Genomic DNA, 18,448 nt, shown 5'->3' with positions numbered 1-18,448 from the left:
AAAGCTAACTGTAGATGGCAGTTGGACATGGCGATGATACATTTTTTCTATCAATTAAAAACAAAACAAAAAAAAAAAGACAAGAGTTGCTGCACATGTTACACAACATAATACATTGAACTGTAAAGACATAATATGTATAATTTGTTCTGGCCTTTATGGCCTAGTCCAGTCCACCCCTAATGGTTCAAACTGTAGGACTGGGAGCATAGGCGTGCGCACATAGGGTGTAAGGTGTGCCTGGGCACACCCTAATCACCCTGTACTATGCAGATTCCCCCTGCTGCCTGGCTGCAGAGAAAGAGACTGGGGAATCTCTGTCCTCGGTTCCTTTCTCTGTCTCAAAAGTTAGACATTAGGGGTCTGTTTAGACCACTGATATTTCACCAAAGCCCCCAAACAGGGCTCCTAAAAAAAAAACTAATATTAAAAAAAATAATAATAAAAATAAATTTGTAAAAAAATAATAATAATAATACAAATAAAGATAAACTACTGACACCAATCTCTTCCCTGCTGACAAAGCCCTACTGACTTGCCCACTGCCATATATGGTATATTACACACGCATGTGTGTTTGAGCTTTGGTGTGCACACCCTAATGCAATAGGCTGCGCACACCTATGACTGTGAGGTTATCACGATAAACAATGGTTCAGCCTATACAAACTTTAATTGGGGAAATAATATTAGAAATGTGAAATGAAAAAAATACAAGATAACCATAGGATAAAGGATAACTGAAATATTTTTCTACACCGACACAATGCTTAATTTCATGATCATTGTATTTCAGACAATAGGATAGATTTACATTTTACAACTCTCTGGCCACCCTCTAAATTTAGTTACCTCTGACCGTGTTTATTTGGTTACATTCAGGGCCTCTGTTCCAGCTTTTGCTGTACTGTGTGTGTACACTGTTGTTGACCGGGAAGCTGGTCCCACCCCAGACCGACAGGTGGCAGCAGTAGGGTCAAGGTATTATGGATATTTCTCCACGGCAGCCAATCAGGAGGGTTGATCGCCTCATTATGCATGCTGGGGAGGGGTATTTAGGAGGTAGACGCCATTGGTTCGGGGTTCGTCTTTGCTGACATCCACCTGGGCCGTCGTCCCACCACCCCCGTGTGTGGCCCTCCTGGACGGGGTTTGTGTTGCAGTGTTCCTGGCTCCAGAGCAAATAATCTGCTTTTGTGAGCTAGCATTAATTCAAATTGTGCTTGGGTATTCAGTCTGGTTATGACAGTAGAAAGATTGAGTGCATCCATAGATTTACAGAGTTTAGCAACTGTGAGTCTTGAGTAGGGATGAGCTTCGAGTTCGAGTCGAACATTGCCTGTTCGCCTATTTGGCGAACAACAAACAATTAGGGGTGTTTGCCGTAAATTCGAAAAGCCACGGAACACCCTGTTAAAGTCTATGGGAGAAATCTAAAGTGCTAATTTTAAAGGCTAATATGCAATTTATTCTCCTAAAAAGTGTTTGGGGACCTGGGTCCTGTCCCAGGGGACTAAAAAAAAAAAAAAAATAGCGTGGGGGTCCCCCTAAATTCCATTACCAGGCCCTTCAGGTCTGGAATGGATATTAAGGGGAACCCCGCCGGCAATTTAAAAAAAAATGACGTGGGGTTCCCCCAAAATATCCGTTTCAGACCCTTCAGGTCTGGTGTGGATTTTAAGGGGAACTCCACCCCAAATTTAAAAAAAAATGGTGTGGAGTTCCCCCAAAAATTCACACCAGACCCCTTATCCGAGCACGTTAACCTGGCCGGCCGCAGAAAAGAGGGGGGGACAGAGTGTGGCCCCCCCTCTCCTGAACCGTACCAGGCCACATGCCCTCAACATGGGGAGGATGTCCCCATGTTGATGGGGACAAGGGCCTCATCCCCACAACCCTTGCCCGGTGGTTGTGGGGTCTGCGGGCTTATCAGAATCTGGAAGACCCCTTTAACAAAGGGGACCCCCAGATCCTGGCCCCCCTATGTGAATTGGTAATGGGGTACATTGTACCCCTACCATTTCACGAAGGAAGTGTAAATAGCCGGCAATTCATTATAGCCGGTTTTAAAATACTTTTTTCCTTTCAGAAATGACACTTTGTGCAGGGACAGTTCTATGCACTGGAAACATGCGCTATTTCACATGCTAACTTTACACCCCCCCTAGGTACGAAATTTAAAGTAATGTCCTTGCAGTTTATTTCCTGGTGGGTCATTCTTCTAGGTGTCCACCTCAATGAATGCATGATATGGAAATGTCTAATTGGGTGGCCAGCAGTGGTGTCTTCTTAGGGTCTAGAAGATATCTGATGTTGGACTGAGGGGAGTGAAAGACTGGTCGAAGAAGGTTAACAGAAATTCCATCAGCAAAATACCTGGAAGGGATACTCTATCAGATGTAAGAGTGGTGGGAGGGAAAGATGGGATACATTTTGAGTGGATTTGGCCAACTGGCTATTGGGTGAAAAAAAAATCAAACTGGCGAATTAGTGATTTGGAAAGATCAGATAGGCATGTCTGCTTTTGGATATGGAGTTTACTGTCTTTAAATGTATTATAATACAAGATGTCATATTTATCCGTGCATTTATCCGTGCATCAACTTTGTTTTCATTTCTGGTACATATATATGTAAAAAAAAAATCTGTCACCAATCTGTATGTTATAATATTTCAATATATTATAATATAAAATTATAATATATTAAATGTGTAAGTATAGTGTACCTCATACCTGATCTCGCAGTGTATCTGCAGCTGGGATCACTTTTAACTGAAAGCCGACTGCCTAAGGGAAAGAATGATACTGGGGTTATGGCAGCTAGCTGCTGCCATAACCACGGTATTTAACGTCAAAATCATGACGTACATTCCCAGTTAGGCAGCCAGCAAGTGGTTGCAAGGCAAAACTTGTGTGTATATGTGTGTGTATGTATGTATGTATGTATGTAAATACAGTATATAACCAGTATAAATACTTTTTTTTTTTATAAACGATCACATAACCGCTATTCTCCACTGCATAAGAAGAATGGATGGAGACTGCACAGGGGCATGTCAGCAGGAGGCAGAGAAAGAGAAATGCACTGATCTTTCCAGTGAGCACGTCAGAAAAAGTCTGGTAATTGGAGAACTGGCAGGCTATGCTTCGAACACAGCCAAAAAACTGACCACACTAGGATAGATGTGCTCTCATACCTAGTGTGGTCAGTTTAAAACAGGAAAGCAGGACTGCCAGGAACACCAGATATTTCACAAAAGGAAGCAATAAAAAGAGAACAGGATACTTTTTAACACAAGTACAGTACATGGTACAACATTAGAAATATCAACTGTTGGGGTAACAAATACGTTAAAGGTGAAGTATGGCAAAATCTCTCTTGGCAATACTTCTCCTGTGAGTCACAGGAGTGCACTAAGTTATGCATTCCTGTCACCCAGGTTCAGCTGACAGCAGGCCCAAAGCCCGCTGATGTCATAGAGCCGGTCCAGGCTCTGTTGGGATCCACTCAGATGCCTGATTGGCACCCAGCCCATCCACACAGTGTGCCACTTGGAGCCTGAGCCAGCCACTTCCACCCCTTTCAAAGCCCAAAACTCCAGTGAGCACTGGAGGGGCAGAGCACATGGCACAGACCGAGAACTGAGTGATCAGCGGTAATGAGATCGCTTACTTCTTGGTGCTGGAGCCAGCAGGGGACAGCTGCAGCATCGGACCAATGCTGTATCCACATACAGTATCTCACAAAAGCGAGTACACCACTCACATTTTTGTAAATATTTTATTCTATCTTTTCACGTGACAACACTGAAGAAATTACACTTTGCCATTATACCCAATGTAATGGGGTAGTGGCCACTAGGCCTGCCATACAGAACGCCACCCTAGGGTGGAGTCTGGCCAGTGGCCCGGGGGACGTGGCATGCATAAATTAGATGGATGATTATCCTAAAGAGCCAAGGATAATGACTAAACCCCATTCCTATATGGTCCCCACTACTCTCACAGTATTCACACAATATTATGTAGCTCTATCTCCTCCTTCAAACCTTGTGGGGCCATGGTGCCCAGGGTAAAGATCCAGAAAGCCTCTCTCTTACATAGGATTTGGTACTTCTTGCCACTATCCAAAGTACTTGAAATGGCTTCTATGCCAAACACTTTAAGACCATCCACGTTACTGTCGTGGACTTCCTTGAAATTGAACATTTGTCCTTTTCCTTTTGGATGCTGCTACTGTGTTCGTTCATTGTAGTCCTCATTGGTCGTGATGTTCGACCTATATACATGAGACCACATGGACAAAGAATGCCTTAGATGACATAAGCAATACCACAGTTGATAAATTGCTTTATCTTGTGGCTTTTCCCGTCAACCCCCGGTTACAGCTTTTTTCCTATGGCACATATGTTCACAGTTCCCACAGTTGCTCACTCCACATCTGTAGCTACCCTTTTGGTCGAAGATGGTAGTCCAGGGACTATTCAATCCCTTGTTTTTACTTTTCCTTATTCTGTTCGGGGCAATGATACTCCTCAAGTCTTTAGGCCTTCTAAAGACTAGATTCGGGTGGGGCGGAAGACATGCCTTTAAGAAGGGATCTGATACCAAGATCTTCCAGTTTTTCTGGAAGATTTTCTGTATCATTGGAACTCTGTTGTTATATCTGGTGCAAAACCGCACCAATGGTGCTTCATCCTTGGGCTGCCTTGTGGTTTTATCGCTTTTTGCGCCACCTTCTTCATATAAATGTAGGTATTTTTGAAAGGCCACCTCGATATGCACTTCATCATATCCCTTCTCCTTGAATTTGTTCCTTAGAACCAGACTTTGATCTTCATAGTCCTTTTTTAAGGAACAGGTCCACCTGAGTCTACAGAACTGGCCGAATGGGACATTCTTGATCCACCTTGGATGATGATGACTGCGGGCATGCAGATAGGAGTTGCCCGCACTAGGTTTAAAGTGGGTTTTCAAGTAAATCTTGCCATTTGTCATCGGCCCTCAGCTCTAAGTCAAGAAACACCAGTGAATCTTTATCCACTACGTGTGTGAACGAGATGCCAAATGGATTACTCGCACAGTGTGCCAAGAAGCCATTTAGTTCTTCATCAGTACCATTCCAGATGATAAGGATATCATCTATATATCGTGAATAGAGGACCAGGTTCCTCCCGAAGGGGTTATTGGCCCAGATGTATTTTAGCTCCCAATAGCCCATAAATAGATTTGCATAGCTGGGAGCGAACCTGGCCCCCATTGCCGTACCCCTCACTTGTCTATAGAAACAATCCAGAAATGAAAAATAGTTGTGGGTCAGAGTAAACTCTATACATTCGTATATGAACTGTGCCTGCTGTGGGCTAAACAGATGTGCCTCTGCCAGGTAGTACTCAATGGCTCTGAGCCCAAACTCATGCTGGATGGACGTGTAGAGGGATGCTACATCAAGTGACAACCATCTGCATGCCCTCTCCCATTTATACATGGTTAATATCTCCAAGGCATGGCCAGAATCTTTGATATATGAGGGCATATTTGTCACTAGGCCTTGCAAAAAATAGTCAATGTAACTTCCCAGATTACTAGTCAAACTATCAATTCCCGCAATGATGGGTCTGCCTGGTGGTCTCTCCATATTCTTATGTATCTTGGGGATATGATAAAAATGGGGAACTACTGGATGTCTTGAGTACAGAAATTGATATTCACCTTTTGGTCAGGGTCTTATTTAGTACTGTCCTGTCCAGCAGTTTTTTGAGTTCGACATTGTAAGACACAGTTGGATCCCATAGAAGCCTCTCATAGGTAGTAGTGTCTCCAATTAGCCTGAAGACTTCCTCTAGGTACTGGTCTTTATCCTGTATGACTAGAACTCCTCCCTTGTCAGCTTTCCTTATTATAATTTCTGAGTTTTTCTTCAGGCTGTTCAAGGGGGCCTCAAGGCCTACATCAGGGCCCTTATTGCATTTCTGGCCTTTGTTCCCACTGATTTTTCTAAATTCACCCATCACAACCTCATAGAAGGTGGGCAATCATGCAACCCCAGACCATGACACTCCCACCCCCATGCTTGACTGTAGGCAAGACACACTTGTCTTTATACTCCACACCTGCTCCCCATTCACACCTGAGACCTTGCAACACTAACAAGTCACATGACACCAGGGAGGGAAAATGGCTAATTGGGCCCAACTTGGACATTTTCACTTAGGGGTGTACTCACTTTATTGCCAGCGGTTTAGACATTAATGGCTGTGTGTTGAGTTATTTTTTGATTGGATAGCAGATTGACATTGTTATACAAGCTGTACACTGTAGCAAACTTCTCAAAAATAGCACAAGCAGTTGCAGCCCTAATACTCCCCACCATAACTACGGCAGTGGACTCAGCTGTGGCTTCAGGAATCTCACAGCTCCGGAAAGAACTGGGGGAGCAGGGACGCAGACTGAAAGACACAGAAAACAGGCTCTCAAATTTAGAAGATGAATATATAAAAACAACGGCACTCTTCATCAGCACTCTCAAATCCACACCATCATTCACGATAAACTGGGAGATCTTGAGAACAGATCCAGAAGACATAATCTGTAGATTATAGGATTACCAGAATCTTATCATGCGCATTTTCTGCTCCAACTCTGTGCCTCCGGCATACCAAAAGCCTTAGGCCTCCCTAATTCATGCGTAGCTGAATGAGCACACAGAATAGGAGCGCCAGATCTAAACCGTAAGTCTCCTAGACCAGTGATAGTTAAATACTTAAACTATGCTGACAGACTGGCTACCCTTGAAACGTTCTGTAAAGACACACACAGTTAAAATAGATTGACACCATCTCTTGATTTTCGCTGACTATTCAGCACTGACTACTCAGCAGAAGTTTTCAGAAAGAGGAAAGAATTCCAACCAATTTGTGCAGAACTTTTCAAACAGGGCCTCCGTTTCACATTAGCATTCCCTGCCACACTGAGACTACATAGGCAGAGAAACATCATCTCTTTATCAGTTGAACTATCCTCCTTTGATTTACAAAATAATTAATGAGCTGTAAGCATGGATGGACCTTCCTTTATCGCTCTTCGGAAGATGCCACCTCTACAAGATGGTCAGCTTCTCACATCTATTATACCCAATGCAAACAATCCCAATTCTAATCAAACACAAAGATATTCAAAAGATCAATAGTGCTCTTTTGGCTTTCCAGCGCTACCGTAAAAAACTAAACTATATCTCCTGAAGAACAAAGAAAGGGCAGGTCTCTCTTTTATTAGATTGCACAATCTAGGCCTGGACTGGTTAGTTCAGGGTTTAAAATATACTAACTACGAGGTGGAGTCAGCTACGGTGCACCCATATCAAATTTCATCTATCCTCCACAGCAGCAAGTGTACTTATGCCCCCCTACCTCTATGAGTTATGGCATTCTTCTAGCCATGGACTTAAAAAAAACTAACCTTTACAACCCCTTTATTTTCTAAATAGGTTCTTTTTAAGGTAGTGCATTGTTTGTTCACTAACCCTTTCCTTCGATTTCCCTTTTGAAATGTTTTTTTTTGGGTGGGTTTAACCAATATATTTTTGTTGTATAATTTCCTCTTTAGGGGGTGTGGCAGAGGGTGTGTCCTATGCCTGCATACTTTTGCTGATGTGTGTCAGTCCTTCCCACTTTAAAAAGTTGGGAGGTATGATAATAATGAAAAATAAACAGAAGGCAATATTTGGGGAAAAAATGCTTATAAAAGCAGATGCAGAACTTTCCTAAACTATTGTGCAATTCGAGCCCAGAGTTTTTTTTACTCCTAGTGTGCATGAACATTTAGGGGCAGTTCACACCACATGCAGTGCAGTGCTTTTTTTCTGCATCAAAGAAGCATGGAAAGTAGGTTACCATAGGTTCCAGTGGCATAGTTCACACCAGCGTGCTTTTCAGTTCCAGAAAAATAAAGTAGAACATGCTGCTTTTTTCCTGTACAGAACTGTACTGAAACACGCTAAAATGCATCAAAAAAGCATTAAAAACACATGCAGAAAAGCATCCAGATTTGGAAGATGTTTTTGAGGTGTGAACAAAAACTTAGGGAATTAGAAAAAGAGAGGGTAATGAGCTGCATTGTCCACATCCATATAGCCATTAAAATGCATTAATTAGCTATTTTTGAAACCACTACATTAAAAATGAATTGATTGGAAGAGGCATCAGAGCTTGAAAAGGAAATAAAGGCTATACAAGAAATAATGACCACAGCCTGGTGTACTAGCGAGGTAGGTGGCAGGATCAGGAAGGAGCCTATCCATTCAGACATACTGTAAGTACATGCAGACGCTGCATTTTTCCTCCCCATCCTACTTCCCTTGTACTGCCCAAATTATGAGCTACTTACTGTAACTGCATCTAGAGCTGCCCTTCTACAAAAGTGTGTGTCCACAGTGGCAAGAGATGTTCACTTCACACTCCCAGCCACAGCTCTCAGTCAAGACTAGCAATGTGGTATAGGGATGAAGATATCTATACAGTACTAAAGACAAACCTTCACACCAGTTTTGTGTGTACTCAGTCCACCTTGTCTTGCCACAACAGTGCATTACAACTCCCATACAGCATGGCACCTCGTTCTTCTCTTGCAGCTAGGATCTTAGGCAGAGACATGGCAGAGCTGTGGCATATCAACAACATACTGCCAGCCGTGGAGGAGGGTGGGGTATGAATTTTTTAAACCTGGAATACAATTGAGGAAACTTTTTATCCTGGGGTCTTCTGCTCAACCTAGACTACTAGGCCTGGGGCAGTAGCCCATGTTGCCTTTATTGTTAACGTGGCCCTGATTGCATATACAGTATAGGTTTTTACTGAGATGCCTAGCATAGCTCAGGAGTTCTTTTTGGGTTTGTTTTCATGATGAGTGTCAATTCAGAATTCCTTGGTTGCTTGCACTGACAACTGTTTTCTATTAACGATTGAAGGAATCCAAGCATAGGAATACAGTTACCATGTGACATTTGTCTTTTTCAATTATATATTGCCCATGGCATTAGAGGTGACGCTATAGTCAGTTTTTATTCTCTGACTACTTTGTACTGTATAAATGAGGTAGTCCATTGAATAAACATGTTTACAGATCATTATATTTTTTACAAGACTGAGGGACATTCGCTTGCCTATAGTCATCTTCAGAGGGTTTTAACCAAAGCAATTGGACAAGTTAAAAAGCTTGTTGTTTTTCCTATGCTCAATTGGCGCCAGTACTATCTAGAGAATGCCAGCAGTATTTCCCCTCTTCCTTTTGCATGCAAAAACAGTCCTTTTTTAGCTTAAGCTGGGCTGAAAGACACTTGCAGATAGATTGTATTTACTCATCAGACCATTATCTGATATGTGAGGCAAACCGAAACTAGTTACCCACAGTAGATGATGCCTTAATCAATTGTGTTTAATGAAAGATTGTTCTACAAGCATGAAGCTCACATTGGATGAAAGTGTATGCGTGTTCCAACTGACGGAGGGGGGGACCAAGGGGGTACCAGCTGTAAGGGGGCGAAAACAATGATGAGCTGGAAATATCAATCCCAGCAGATCGGCTTTTCCCCAAAATTAGTCAGGATACATCATCCAGGCTTGTGGAAGGGTCCACCAACATAGAATATGTTACAGTTCAATTGTAAACAGGTCAATCATTTAGATGTTTCCTAATGTTTGTATGTACTGTACCTCAAAGCAAACCAATGCGTAGCTTTTTGAGACAACAGATTTTCTTCAATCCCCCTTCATCCATAACATATACTTACATTTCCTCACTCCTCCACCTGCCTATTCAGCACCAGACACATACACACTGTACTTTTGAGTATGGAGGAACATGTGACATAGCTGGGACAATCACTGCAGCACAGGAGAATCCATAGCCCTTTGTGAACTATGATTTTGGTCACTTGTAGCGTGTTGCTCGCACTTAAAATCTTACTATAAACTGGCGGAAGTCTCCCTGAGAACTGTGGTTAGTGAGACATCTGCCTGTCATCTGACACTGATATTTCCATGCAGCTGCTCTAACTGACCAAACAGACATTAAAAACACATGCTTCCATCTTCATTTTGGGAAGAGAAAAGGATCAACTAGATCACACAGAATCTTTTCAACAAACTGCGAAATCCCTGTGTGCAATACAAAAAGTGATCCTTACAGGTACTCCTCAAAGGCCTAGCCCTCATCTGAGCATTGGCATCATGCTGTTGGACTGGAGCAGGACTAAGCTATTTATGGTCAGCCTAATAATAAGTTCCTGTTGCATTAGTAGGCCTATATTTATTTACTGTAGCTCTAAACAGAGTCTAGGTCATAAGATCAAATTTACCAGGGTACGTATAAAAATTGTCTGTAGTGACACAGTAGCCCTGGTTCAGCAATGGCTCAATCAAAGAAAGAACCAAAGTGGTTGCAATTCCAAAACTGCTGAATCGCTGGCAGAATTTGGTCCCTTTCCCGGTGTATGGAAAAGAGGGCCCCACAATCTGGGTGTTAGTCATCACATACCTATAGTTATAGAAAAAACAAGGAATACCCCCTCAAGGGTGGGACTTTTAAAGTGACACAAACGCATGTAATGTAGAAAAAATAAATAACAGTTTTATTAAATTAGTCAAATCAGGACATCAATGAGTGTCCTAAAGAGGATAAAAACCACATGCAAGTGGTATGCAAATCCTACTTGATAAAACAGATAAACAGACATAAGACCATAAGTAGTCCAACCTGACAGCCGTTTCGGTATCTGTGATCCTTCTTCAAGGGGTATTACAGACGATCATAGGGTTAGAAAGTTGCATGTCTATTAAAGAAGAGATATATACATATATTACAGAGAAAATAAACTGACATTATTTACAGCACAAGTGATTACAGTTGTTTGTGAATGAAAAGAGGGACGAGAAAAAAGGAGAGCAATGCGTGTATGGTTTTAACAAAGCAAGCTAAATTACTTACAGCAAATAGGATCTGCAGAAAATCTACTGTCTCAGCATCAAACACGCACCAAAAGGACAAAGATGTATGTAGAGACAAACGTCTCAGTGTTCACAGAGGGGATATTCATATACAGTATAGCCAACCAAGCAAAGGTCCATACCTGAAAAAAAAATTATATATATATATATATATATATATATATATATATATATATATATATATTTTGTAGTAAAAAAAATGAATAAAATAAACGCTCACTTGCAGAGTGAAAAAAGAGGGGCATTATAGCCCTATATGTTGGCTAGATATGGCAATTCAAAAACGAGGGGCAACTTACCAAACATGGGAATCCACATATGGAGTAACACTGCAGGGAAACCAAATATCGGTCGGCATACAGTGGGACTCCCCGCCTACCCCTCAAAGTAGGGAGGAGTGGGTTACTCAGTGGTAACGGTGGTAACCACTACAAAAAAAGAATTGAAATAAAGCTTATAATGTGAATGGCCCATTTGGTGAAATGTACACAAGAGTACAACACCAAAGAAAAATACTCAGCCAAAAGTCAAAAACGAGGAGAGAGGTGGGAGGGAAAATACCTGTAAATTAATTGTTCCCAATATCTCAGCAGACGCCATGACAGTCAAAGTCATTGGCGTCTGAGATGGGCTTTATAAAGCCTGCAAATACCGCGGGCGCATGCGTGCGGCCGACGGGCAACCAAAGCCGCGACAACGCCAACGTGATGACTCAATCGCGGCAAAAGAGCGTAAGCCCGCAAAGAAATGCAAATAAAGCGGTCAATGCGGTGACTACATGTTGGACAATGAGGGATGCACAAGCCTCCACAAAGTGGAGGGAATGACACCCGATGAATGTAGGAAGGAATAATTACTTAAATAAGTAATGCTGCAAGTGCAAAACCGACCTGTTGTAAAAACCAAAACACTACAAAAATATGCAGTCCACGTTCTGGTAAATATAACACAGAAGCGGTGACAACCAAAAAAAAAACCCAAAGGGGATGGAAAGGGCCTCTCGCACAGGGTATGCCGAAGACTGCCCAAAATGAGCTGTACACGGCATAGAGTGTGCGCTGACGCATGAAAGCAGAATCAACTGCATTAACAAGGGGGAACCATGCACACCGCAGGCGTAGAGAACAACTGTCAATGTGCGTGAAAAACCCCCTACATGCGTCAGGTGGAGGCTAGAACATCCAAACTATGAAACACTCCACAAAAGGGTGTGTCCAAATATGAGCGTGTGGGGCTGAGGCAGGGTGGACAAAAGATCAAGGAGGTGCCAAAAGATAAATAGAGTATATCTATTCCTCCCATCCCCCCGAGGAGAAACCCTCTAAAAAGGGGCGGTAACTAACCATTTCATTAAGTCCTGGCTTGATAGTGGCATTTAGAATAGCTATCCATCTCGTCTCTCTCTGCAATAAAGTTCTATTCCAGTCACCCCCTCTGCTGTTGGGGTGTATTCTGTCCAAAAATTAGGAATTAGATTTTTGGGATCTTACCACAATGGGCGTCTCGAATGTGGCAACCCAAAGGGAGATCCGGGTCTGCCTTTCTCATACAAGTAATGTGTCGTGAAGCACGTTTATGAAAGGGTTGTTTAGTTTTGTCGATATAAAATGCCCACAGTGGCATAGAAGTAAGTATACCACTCCAGGTGTTTTGCAGTTCGCAAAATGAGTGGGTCTAAAGGGTTTGCCATTTGGTAACAAGATGTTATCCCCAATATTCATATATTGGCATAAATTACACCCTCCGCACTGAAAGGTGCCAGGTCTCTTACATGGATCTGTACGATATTCTCCCACATATTCACTTTGATTACTTATCGAAAAACAAGATCACTCAAAGACAGTCTCACTCAAAGGTCTCGATGGTACATAGGGAGCAAGTGATGGATCAACACTTAACAGATGCCAGTGTTTGGAGATAATCCTACCAACATGTTTGCTCTGCCTACTAAATCTAGTGATAATCCGAAGGGCATTTCAGTTTTCATCGGTCGGTGATTTCTTAGGTTCTTGTTTTTTGATCAACAAGTCATTTATTGGTCTAGCGGTGGCTTTTCTAAAGGCCTTCTTAAGGCAAGTTAGAGAGTAGCCACGTTTTAAGAGCCGGTCCCTAAGCATATCAGCTTCCATTTTGAAAGTGTCATCTTTTGTGCAGTTGCGGCGTAGCCGCAAGTATTGGCCGAAGGGAATGGATTTGATTAAGGGCATAGGATGTGCACTTTGTGCATGTAAAATAGAGTTACATGCTGTGTCTTTTCTGAAGAGTGCACTTGTAAGTTTGCCATTCAAATCTTTCTCGATAGTCACATCTAGAAAGTTAATTGAGACATCACTATGGGTCATAGTGAATGTTAGATTATACGTATTGTCATTCATGGCTACGAGACATGCCAGTAATGTTTCAGGGGTACCCGTCCAGACCATAAACATGTCGTCGATGTAACGACTCCAGTAAATTATATGGTCAGTTAGGGGTAAATGAACCTCCTCGTACAGGAACCCCTGTTCCCACTCCCCCAGGTACAGATTGGCGTAGGATGGGGCACATGAAGTCCCCATAGCTACGCCCTGTACCTGGAGGAAGTGGGAACCATCAAAGGAAAAGACATTCCGGGTTAGGACATATTCCAAAGCCGAAATCATGAAGTCGTCAAAAATCCGATTGTCCCGATGGGACTGTGACAGAGTATGTCTGATCACCCCAATGCCCCGCCGGTGGGGAATGAAACTATAGAGAGCTTCCACATCTATAGCCACCAGGAGGGCATTGGGGGGAACAGACAACCCATCCAATTGTTGGAGAAGATGTAAAGTATATTGGACAAAGGAAGGTAAATTATTAACATATGGGCGTATTTGTTCATCTATGAACTTACTGAGGTTTTCTTTGATGCTGCCACAGCCCGAGGCGATGGGACGTCCGGGAGGTGGTATCTTATTTTTATGGATCTTAGGGAGACTGTAAAACGTAGAAATTCTGGGATGCAAAGTCCTTACAAAATTCCACGTTTGTAAATTGATAGTCTTCATAGCATACGCATTGTCAATCAGTTTGTAAAATTCTTCGTCAAATTTAATAATCTGTGACCTAGAGATCTTGGTATACCATTCGCTATTACTCAAAATTTTTTGGCACATCTCTTTGTATTGCTGGTTGTTCATAATTACTATGTTGCCACCCTTATCAGCTTTCCCGGTGTACAGGACCGAATTCCAGATGTACCCAGAGCTGGATTCACACAGCATAAATGACTTTATACCAAATCGAGCGCGCTTTGATGCAATATATTGTATCCAGCGAAGTCTACCTTTGTAGGCCATAAGACTTTCGTCAATAGTCTCTCTCTGGAACATAGGTCTGCTGAAAATTATTCAAAATAAGTTGGTAAATCGCCAATTTTTTTTTAGTTTTGGAGCTGGATGAGAACTCTCATCAAAGTCTTCATTATTTGCAAAGTGCAAATATTTCATAATGAGCGAAAATTTATATTCTGCCATAACGGTGCCAAAAAAAGGAGTGGCCAGTAATTTGTTGGTTGTCCAGTACCATTTCTGCAGGGGTTTCCCCACCACTCCCTGTAAAATTATAAGGCCAAGAAACTTCCAGATGTCCTCTCTGGTTACTGGTTCCCATTTTCTGCGCTTTGAAAATCACTGATGGGTAGCAGCTTGTTGCTCCTGGTAGCGATTCGTCTCCAAAACAATTTTGGCGATAACTTCATCAGTCAAAAAGAGCTGGAGGTATGCCAAGGGATTGTCATCCTTAACATCCACTTTGATCCCAGGTGCTCCTGTAAATGGAAATCTTGGGGGCGCTACTTGCTCCATACCGCAATCAATTGAGCACTAAGTCCGCACATCGCTGGGCACAGTCGCAGGATCATCGCTGAAATCGCTTTCTGCACCTGATGACGAACTTCCCCACGAGTCGCTGTCACTCAACCCCTCTGCAAGCGATTCTGTATTGCTGTCTGTGTTTTCCAGCAGGTCGCATAGCGATTTGGAGGTGGAGGCACGCTTTTTTGATGCCATGGTCGCTGTGCAGTTTACAGTCATAAAGTACAGTAAAACTGCAGACAAGGACACTGGAGAAAGGACTGGGGGGCAATCTAAGGTCACTGCATTTTATTTTTTATCCTAATCCAATAGGATTACATTGTATCAGTGTGTTTTCACTTTATACTGTTTGAATATGCCGCCGTTCCGCCCCCCTGCGTCACGACGCTTAGCAGGAAAGGGAATCAGGGGAACACTCAGTGCATCAGGCGGAAAAATCGGCCACCATGCACTTCGGAAATACATCGCTGGATCCCTGGGAAAAGGTAACTAACCTCTTCCAGCATCCAGCGAGGCAATCCCGAGTGTGGCTCGGGGTTACCGATAATAGCACTGAAATCTCACCGTACTCGGGACTACCGCCAGCCAGGTTAAGAGGTAAAGCTTTTTCTGAAAAATTATACTGTTGCTTTATATTGTGACTTCTCAGGAATGCATCCACGTGAACACATAAAGTTACTTTATGACCAATTTTACCACAAAATATATGACAACATAAATCTATACTGTATGCGTACATACCATTTAGGAACAAAGTGTGCTAAAACAGAATCTGAAAAGATCCATATTCACATACCTAATAGAGAATGTCATGGCGTTCCATTTACTGCTAATAAACATACGCATTCAGGGAGAACACAGGACAATTACTTCAGCCTGTAACTTTTCTTTTGGAAACAAAGCTGCATACGTATATTTGGTATTGCTGTCAATGTGAAATGCAGTATGGCAGGTTTATATAGGCAGACAGATGGGATTGTTCTGCTGGGTTATTCTTCAATGTATTTTGTAGCTTTTCTGGTTCAATAGTAAACTTGATCTGTGTCTGGTTTTATGAGCTAAACCTTTTTCTTGTAATCCCTTCTCAATCAATGGCTAATAGTACCAAACAATTGAGAAGAATAGAGAATAAAGGCCATGGAAACCCATATATAAATACAAGTCATAGCAAGAGCCCTTTACTGGGAGTGAATCAGCTTGTATTGAAAATGTAGTACCCAGCCACAGACAAGGTTGAGTGTCACTCACTGCTCTATAATGCCGCTAATGCATTGAGTCATTTGGTGAATCCTCTGGAAGGCGGCACGCTTTTGCAAAACAAAGAAATATATTTAATCTTAAAAACTTTCTGCCCTAGGAATTTGGTGGAGTTTACCATGTTTGCACCTATTGCTCTTGGTGTATTATACTATGCAATAACACAATTAGCTGGAACCAATGTGTATATAGAAAATCTCCTCCACGCTCAAGTTACATTTCTCCGGATGTGCCCTCAATGCTGGGTGCAGATGATTCATGGCACCACCCATGCTCCAACACCTGACTATGGTAAGCCAGATAACTGCCTATAACCATCTTAACCACTTGCTTACTGGGCACATATACCCCCCTCCTGCCCAGGTGAAATTTCAGCTTTCGGCACTGCATCGCTTTAACTAACAATTGCGCGGTCGTGCGACGTGGCTCCCAAACAAAATTGACGTCCTTTTTTCCCCACAAGTAGAGCTTTCTTTTGGTGGTATTTGATCGCCTGTGCGGTTTTTATTTTTTGCGCTATAAACAAAGAAGTGAGACAATTTTGAAAAAAATACAATATTTTTTACTTCTTGCTATAATAAATATCCCAATTTAAAAAAAAAAAAACATTTTTTTTTCTCAGTTTAGGCCGATACGTATTCTTCTACATATTTTTGGTAAAAAAAAAAAAAAAATCGCAATAAGCGACTGGTTTGCGCAAAAGTTATAGCGCTTACAAAATAGGGGACAGAATTATTTTTTTTTAATTATTTTTTTTTACTAGAAATGGCGGCGATCTGCGATTTTTAATGGGACTGCGACGTTATGGCGGACACATCGGACACATTTTTGGCGCCATTCACATTTATACTGCGATCAGTGCTATAAATATGCACTAATTACAGTATAAATGTGACTGGCATTGAAGGGGTTAACACTAGGGGGTGAGGAAGGGGTTAAATGTATCCCTGCTTAGTGTTCTAACTGTAGGTGGAGGGGGGGTGACTGGGGGGGTGACCGATCTGTGTCTCTATGTACAAGAGACACAGATCGGTCTCCTCTCCAGAGACAGCACCGCTGTCTCTGTGTAAAACGGCAATGAGAGATGATCTCATATGTTTACATATGAGATCCTCTCTCATTGGCCGCACAGATCGCCTCGCGAACGGCCACTCTGATTGGCCGTTCGCGGCGATCTGTAATTGGCTGTGTCCGAGGGACACGGCCAACATAGATTTTCCCCGCAGCGCGCTCTGGAGCGCGCGCGGGGAACGCCCAAAGGGGCGGCCGTCAATTGACGGCAGTTTGGAAATTGGGATCCGCACTGTAGCCGTCAATTGACGGCAGGCGGATCCCAAGTGGTTAATCAAACTCTACCTTAACCTAGCAATAAACAGGCGACACCCATTTTGGAGTAAAATTGTCAGCATCAGCCATTTTATTAACAAATTAACCAAACATATTAACCAAAATTCTTTATTTACACTGAACAATCCTTCAAAAATTCCATTATCCCCAGTTAAGGATACTTGAAGGCATTGACCAAAATTTTCTTTGTATCAGCGTGACCATCTAAGACCATAGCACTCTGAACATTCCCCACGCTGATACCCATCAACCGATGCCAGCTAAACCACTTAACTGGCATCAACCGAGGATCCCATACCTTGATGGGTCCCCCACTTATGCCAAATTGGTCAAAATGTCTACTGCCTCCAAAGATCCCCAACAGCCAAACCAACCCAAACGCAAAATCATATAGAATAATCACAAAGCATTAGGGTGGGAGCTTCCTCTTCACACTTGTAGCAACTGAACTCGAGACCTCCCCTAAGCCCCTCCTAACCCGGGAAACATTAACTTTGGCCACCCCCTAGCCTGCCATTTTCCCTCCCCTAATTTTTAATACCATAAGTGCCATCCTAGCTACCTAGTCATGCCAGCCTTGCGCTTAATACTTTGTATTTGCTGCGGGCTTCTCTTAAACAGTAGAAAGGAACTCTCTGCAGGCCGATGACAAGTCTCCACCAGTAAGCCTTTTTGGGTGAAGCGTGTTAGAGGGGAGGTTCCAAGGCCAGGGTCTATCATAGTATTTGTTGATTTCAAATAAATCTAAACCTGTGTGATGTCATCGTTGTGCAGAAGGAAGTTTCTGATAGGGTTCTTGGCTCTTCTTCCATCAAAAACTTTATTTATATTGAAACTGCTAAAGACAAACCTCAAGACCTAGGGCCACACATATATTTTGTAGAAATATGCATCAACCTTTCTGTGTACTGCAATATCATTTATTGTGAATGGCTCCCCAATGCGCTGTACAGTAAAGGCCACAACAAACCACAGCACACATACAGTGCATTTTGGTGCACTGT

The 18,448-nt window shown here is 42.5% G+C and overlaps 1 protein-coding gene across 2 annotated transcripts in view; it reads right to left on the bottom strand.

The window, feature by feature from the left end:
- KAZALD1 (Kazal type serine peptidase inhibitor domain 1) overlaps positions 1-18,448 on the bottom strand; it is a 69,170-nt gene that overhangs the window by 42,978 nt on the left and 7,744 nt on the right. Inside the window, exon 2 of one of the 2 annotated variants that reach the window (XM_040361914.1) lies at positions 10,754-10,829. The exons of the other annotated variant lie outside the window; for it this stretch is intronic. The gene's annotated coding sequence lies outside the window, so the exon portion shown is untranslated. The remainder of the gene's footprint in view (positions 1-10,753; positions 10,830-18,448) is intronic. 2 annotated transcript variants of the gene reach the window in all.

The sequence above is a fragment of the Rana temporaria genome, chromosome 8 (assembly GCF_905171775.1).
Source record: "Rana temporaria chromosome 8, aRanTem1.1, whole genome shotgun sequence".
In the NCBI taxonomy this organism is placed as follows: domain Eukaryota; kingdom Metazoa; phylum Chordata; class Amphibia; order Anura; family Ranidae; genus Rana; species Rana temporaria.
Note: the sequence above shows the minus strand (reverse complement) of the source record. Positions and strands in the feature narration are given on the sequence as shown.